At 39.4% G+C, this 7,036-nt stretch overlaps 1 pseudogene across 1 annotated transcript; it reads left to right on the plus strand.

Moving 5' to 3' along the window:
• The first annotated feature begins 4,793 nt into the window (after positions 1-4,793).
• On the plus strand, positions 4,794-6,180 carry LOC143757162 (trypsin-1-like; annotated as a pseudogene). Its single transcript, XR_013210424.1, has 4 exons — positions 4,794-4,892; positions 4,970-5,120; positions 5,652-5,899; positions 6,005-6,180. The product of XR_013210424.1 is annotated as a trypsin-1-like (transcript).
• The last annotated feature ends 856 nt before the right edge of the window (positions 6,181-7,036 follow it).

Raw genomic sequence — 7,036 nt, forward strand, 5'->3', positions numbered from 1 at the left:
TCAATTTTTAAAAGCTTAATGGTACCAGTCTTTCTGCAGTACTGGTAGTATTGAGTATCAGGTCAATCCGGTACCCTCTGATAAGCACTGCGGTTTCACTTTATTTTGATGGTCCCTTTAACACATTCAGTTGACTTTAAGTAATGTTGCACCTACATGTCAACCAACACTCATTAGAGTATTAGTAGACTGGTAGGGTTAAGAATAGAATAAGTTGACACGTAGTTGCAAAGTTACTTTTAGCCAGTGGAATGTCTTCTGGGGGAGCATCACAATAAAGAGTTAGCAGATATTAAGCCGTCAGTCTACTAATACCCTAATGAAAGTTAGTTGACATGTAGTTGAGAAAGAAACGTGTGTGAGATGAACGCGTGAGAAACCCCGGTCTCAGGGTACGCTGGCGTGTTTTGCTGCCGCTCCTGTTACTGTTTGATTTGTTTTGGTATGTTATTTTAAACTATATTCATTTATTTTTAAGTTTTTAGTTTTGTTTTTAGTGCTGTGATGATTGCGATGTGGCCGTGCCATCTTATATACTTTGGATCGTAGTTTTAAGCTCTGTGCTTCATCTGGAATAATCTGCAGCGTGTCTCTGGATCGCTTCGGTTCAGCTGTCTGTGTGGATTGTATGACTTTTAGCTCGCATTTTGCGCTACGGAGATCTTCCTGGAATAACCTGCAGCGTGTAACTCCGGATCATCGCCTCTGCTTGGCTGTGTGTGCGGATTGTACAACGCTGTGCTCGCAGTGTGCTGCGGAGTTTCATTCACTCTGGCCTCGCGAGTGTGCGCTCACTGACCATGGCACTAAGGTACACTACACGCATGCGTTTGAATTTAAAAACAAAACTGTTATTGCCTAGCTAAAGACTACTACAATCTCTGTAAAGATGCTGGACTGTTACGTCTAAAGCGATATATCCATCGGGGTTTGAGGCGCAGCCTTGCTGTCTCATCTTCTCCTAACATCTATGTCCCTAGCTGTCGACGTAAGACCAACAAACTGCTCCATACTGGTGTTGTTCACAGTAATTTAATATCGGTTCCCCGCATGGAGATTAAACCTCTGTCATCTTCGTCTCAGAGCCAGGCTTACGCCGCTCTATTTAATGTGCGGTCTGTGAACAACAAAGCGCTACTTTTATCGGATTTTCTTATAGATAAAAAGCTGGACTTGTTGTTCTTAACTGAAACCTGGCACAAAGAAAATGATGGGCTCCTGTTTAACCAGATCACTCCATCGGGCTTTGGAGTATTAGATCGCCCTAGGCTATCTGGCAGAGGTGGAGGTATTATTGTGGTTTATAACCTGAAGTTGCACACAAGCTCTGTGACTGTTCCCCAGTTTTCTTCTTTTGAATGTCTGGTTTTGAGTATTTCCGCTCCAGTGTCCACCATCATCGCTACAGTCTATAAACCAACTAAGGCTATGACACATGCAGCTTTTTTGTCAGAGTTTGCGGACTTCTTGTCGATGCTGACTGTGAAGTTTGACAGAATTCTAATCGTGGGAGACTTCAACATTCATGTTGACCGGAGTGAATCAGTAGCGGCTAAGGAATTTTTGTCGTTAATTGACTGTTTTAGTTTCACACAGTTTGTAACTGACCCAACCCATAATAAGGGTCATACACTGGATCTTGTGATCGCTAATGGCTCATTTGTGTCTGCGTTTTCATCTATTGACATTGGACTGTCTGATCACTCAGCTGTCTTTTTTAACCTCGAACTGTATCACTCAAATGAGCCTACCATCCGAACAGTAACCTTCCGGAACTGGAAGTCTATCGACCATACAGCTTTCTCCAATTCTGTGGTTTCCATCCTAAGCGATCTTCATCCCTTATCACTGGAGGAGAAATTTGTGCAGCTAAATTCCACTCTTGCTGCTAATCTTGACACTTTTGCTCCTCTAAGGTCAAGTAAGGTCACATTCGCCTGCTCAGCTCCCTGGTATAATGACAATCTGCGCTATAGAAAGGCTGCTTGTCGGAAAATGGAACGCAAATGGCGCCTTACTGGTCAGAGTGTCTACTATCAAGAGTGGAAGGATCTTCTGGGGGGTTATCGTGCTCTTATGGAGACTGAAAGATCCTCTTACTTCTCGCAGATTATTGTAAATAATCAAAATAATCCCAGACACTTGTTCCAAACCATAAACAGATTGCTTCAAGTTAATCCTGTTACCACTTTGCCTTTTTCCCAGCAGCTCTGTGATTCTTTTCTACAGTTTTTTAATTCGAAGATTGTTAGTGTTCGCAAAGAAATTTCTGTTAACCCTGACTGTGCCACTTCACTCCTTTGTTCATCTGGGTTCACTGGTGTTTCTTTTACTCATTTCTCACTGCTTGATTCTGAGGCTCTCACAAGGGAGGTATCTAGCATGAAATCAACCACTTGCTTGCTGGATCCAATTCCAACGAATTTATTTAAGTCATGCTTCCCTGTGTGGTGCCCTATTATCCTTGGCATTATAAATGAATCATTGGAAACTGGTGTCATTCCAGCAGTACTAAAGACTGCTGCTGTTACGCCTGTACCAAAGAAAGATAATGTTTCTGTGGATGATTTTAACAATTTTCATCCCATCTCTAATCTTCCCTGTTTGGCAAAAATACTTGAGCGTATTGTTGCCTCTCAACTCCTTAATCATCTTACAACCAATAACCTTTTTGAACCCCTTCAGTCAGGTTTTCGTAAATTACATAGCACTGAAACGGCGTTGGTCAAAGTTACCAATGACTTGTTGATGGCCTCTGATTCTGGAGCTACCTCACTTCTCATTCTTCTTGATCTTCGAGCTGCTTTTGATACTGTGGATTATGGTCTATTACTTACCCGTCTTGAAAGTGTCTTTGGTGTGTCCGGGACAGTTTTAATCAGGTTTAAATCCTATTTTACTGTCCGTTCCCATTTCATTTCTATGTGTGGCTTTAGGTCTGACATTTGCTCAGTGCTCACTGGTGTTCCTCAGGGATCAGTTCTGGGCCCTCTACTCTTCAATATTTATCTATCTCCACTTGGGCATCTGCTGCGATCGCTTGGTCTCCACTGTCACTTTTATGCTGACGATACCCAAATCTACATCCATTCTAAATCTGGTGAAGACATCGATGCTTTTTATCTTTCTGGCAGTATCTCTGAGATAAAAGCATGGTTGAACAATAACTTTCTTTGCCTGAACAGCGGGAAAACTGAGGTTATGCTTATAGGTTCCCGTCATCAAATTCGCAAAGCGGCTCCAATGTCCCTGTCTGTTGATGGCTCTGTTTTAGAGACCCAAAGTACGATGTGGAACCTTGGTGTAATTTTTGACACCAGCCTCACTTTTGATTTTTTTGTACAGAGCACTGTTAAGGCATCCTTTTTCCATCTCAGAAATATTGCCAGACTACGCCCAATGCTAAACCTATCTGTCGCTGAAAGGTTGATTAATTCATATGTGTTCTCACGGCTGGATTATTGTAATGCTGTTTTAGCTGGAGTTTCTAAAACCACTATTAACAAATTGCAATATGTTCAGAACTCTGCCGCCCGTATCCTGACGGGAACCAGGAAATTTGACCATATTACTCCAGTTTTGAAGTCCTTACACTGGCTCCCGGTCAGGTTCCGTGTTGACTTTAAGATCATGATGCTGACATACAAGGTTTTACACGGCTTAGCTCCGCAATACTTATCTGGCTTATTAATCACTTATTCTCCAAATCGCAGACTGCATTCCTCACAGTGCAATTTATAAACTGTTCCACAAACACATCTAAAATCTATGGGTGATAGGGCTTTTTCTGTTTACGCTCCTAGACTTTGGAACGCTCTCCCTCCTGAACTAAGGGAAGCACAGACTCTTGGCATTTTTAAAGCTCTTCTCAAGACACATTTTTTTAAACTTGCATTTGACTGCTGATGTCTCTTCGTGATCGCTTTACAGCTATTTTTTTATTATTAATGTTGCTGCTTTTGTTTTTATTAACTTTTATTTGTCTTTTCCGGTGGATTGTGATTTTATGTACAGCGCTTTGAGAAGCCGGTTTTTAAGGGCGCTCTATAAAATAAAGTTTATTATTATTATTATTATTAGTTGCAAAGCTACTTATAGTCAACAGAATGTTCAAAATGGACCATCAAAATAAAGTGTTACCCTTGTTTTTGCATAGTTAAGTATTGAAGCCAATCACAGACATGTTGAGAATGTGAATGCAACGGCCAATCTCTTATTTATAACCAACAAAGAATAATGACGAAGTAACAAGAGGTTCATTGTTCGCTTTCATATACAACCCATTCATAATTTGGGAAAAAAATTATTTCTCATGCTGCCAAGTACACACTTTAAAATTTCAGCAGTGACAAACTGTATAAAAATGAGAGACTAAATCTCAAAAACTGTGATGTTTACCAATGGACGAGACAAAAGAATTATGTCAAAACAGATTGTTATTTTGTGTGTTGTTGTGTCAGCCCATCAATATGTGCTATTAATTAGAGAATTTCTCTTTTATTGACTTTTATTGAACAGTTAAGAAAACATTAAACATACTGTAGATACTAAAAAGTCTTCACATACTTAAGCTGTGTGTCACTCAAAAAGTAAAACAGCATTTTGGTCATCTGTTTTTATAAGCTTCATACTGTCAGTTATTATTATTATTATGACCATGGAAAACTGTATGAAAAAAACTGTTGTCTCACATGCTTTTGTGAGATTTTTACTTGCAAATCATTTGTTGTGATCTTATTGGCTGTTAGGTTCTGTAGTGGTGTTCAAACAATTGTTTAAAAGCATGAATGCTAATCTTGAACTTTGCAGAAGTGCTCTAAAGCTGTGAGCAGTCATTCTCTACTTTACTGCAATGAAGACTGTTGTGTTCATTTTCCTGGTTGTGACTGTGGGTATGTAGAGCTGATATGTATTATAGGTAGTCTTTAGCATTAATATTAATAAAATAACAATTCATTTTTCAATTAAGTTTACAGCACAGGTGATAAAATCATTGGAGGTTATGAATGTCGGCCCCACTCCCAGCCCTGGCAAGTGTACTTAACGGAAGAGCATTTCTTGTGTGGAGGATCTTTGATTGATAAAAGATGGGTTGTGTCTGCAGCTCACTGCAGTTTCATGTGAGTATATAACCTCCCTTTTTAACCCGTATTTTTTTCAACATGTTAAAGCTGCTTTACCATAAAACTATCTTTTCCATAAAGAGTACCCTTTTAAGGAATAGATTAGCAACAGGTTGTTATTGTTTACCATTTCTTAATGTGTACTAAAAAATTTCATAATTTCAAAAAAAGAAAGAAAGAAAGGCTGTCAAAAAAAGTTACACATTGTGTATTATAATAAAGATGAGAGTACGTTAGTCTACCAACCGTTGGCATCCAGCTCTAATTTTGAATATTTTAGTTTTGAAACAAATTTACATTTGTGTAAAGTATTTAAATATGCCTCTTTTCTGGCTTCAATACATACTCACACATTTTTTTATTATTCAGCCTACTAATGCAGAATTTTATTGTCTGTAATTGTCTTGCCATAACCATTATGTATCTTAGACTAGGTAAAACCTATTTAAGACTAATATGTAGGTAGGCAATATTCTTATAAATATTATATTAGGGCTGAGTAAAATATAAGTTTCTTTTTTCAAATAGACGCCAACTCTTCGTCCACCTGGGAAAGCACAACTTGTCTGTTACTGGAAGCACATAGCAGCAGATTAGGGCAGAGAAGATGATTCGTCATCCAAACTATAATCGTCAGACTCTTAACAATGATATCATGCTGATCAAGCTGAGAAAGCCTGTCATCTTCAACAAGTATGTGAAGCCAATCGGTCTGTCAACCCACTGCTCTTCTGCAGGGGAGCAGTGCTTGGTTTCTGGATGGGGCAAAACTGGAGGTGAGATGGCTGAGTAATGAAAATCTTCTTATACTTTTATATAATATATTAAACATGGATTTAATCATTATACAAGTTTTAGCACTGTTCATATTCTTTTTCCAGATCACACTGCTTCTGTCCTGCAGTGTTTGAATTTGCCTGTACTCTCAAGTGCGCGGTGTAAGGGAGCACGGGGCGGACTGGGACCAAAAAGTGGCCCTGGACTTTCTGGCCCACAGCAGCCCACCACATCCCAAATCATAACACATTGGCCCATTAATGTGCAGAGTATTTTTTAACACCACTTATAGCATAAAAATATAGCACAATACAAAAATAAATGCTATTTAAACATTAAATACAAGTAACACAACATATATTAGGTCATATTTGCAAAACCAAAGGGAAACAAACAGAAGAACATTAAGACACACAACATTATTAATATAAAACTATCAAGACAGCATATCAGCTAGTCAGGGGGAGCTAGAGCCATCAGAGCCTGTTGAACTGCTACTCTTCGCGCCAAATGTATAATCTGTTAATTTGAAGCATTTCACAGCATCTACCTCTAATGCTTTTTTTAACCGTCGGCTGAAATTGGTCCTCGTCAGCTTTTTTTCGGCCGATTCGACATGTCGGTGAAAGAGGGAACTCTGATTGGCTGTTCAGCATAGTGAACGAGTCAATGCACTGCACGAAAATAATAACAAAACAGCGAGCAAAGAAGGTGTTCTAATGTTACGTCATATTACATGAGTGTTCCTTGGCGAATATTTAAATATTAACATGAGAGGAGTGGAATAAATAAAGTGTTTAGCAGGATTGATATTCAGAATTGTAAGCACGCACTGCTTTGTTTACGGTGTGTATCTGCAGTTCTCTTTTTGAATGACGAATATAGACAAATTTATCTGCAGAAATAGACAGTTGTCTCATTTACACCCAGGCGCAAAACGCGCATTCTAGCTAACAGTAGGCTGTAGTTCTCTCGGTGTGTTCAAGTGCGGCTTTTTCCCCGCGACACAGGCGATGCGAGGCGACAACACAGTCGGCTTTCATCTGCGCTAGTTCATCATCATCGGCGTTGGCTTGCTGTGTTTCCAGGACGTGAAAGAGGGCGTGTTTCAAGATACGCAATGGAGTAGACCAAAC

The sequence above is a fragment of the Siphateles boraxobius genome, unplaced genomic scaffold (assembly GCF_051911475.1).
Source record: "Siphateles boraxobius isolate OS27281-9 unplaced genomic scaffold, OSU_SipBor_1 30, whole genome shotgun sequence".
NCBI lineage: Eukaryota > Metazoa > Chordata > Actinopteri > Cypriniformes > Leuciscidae > Siphateles > Siphateles boraxobius.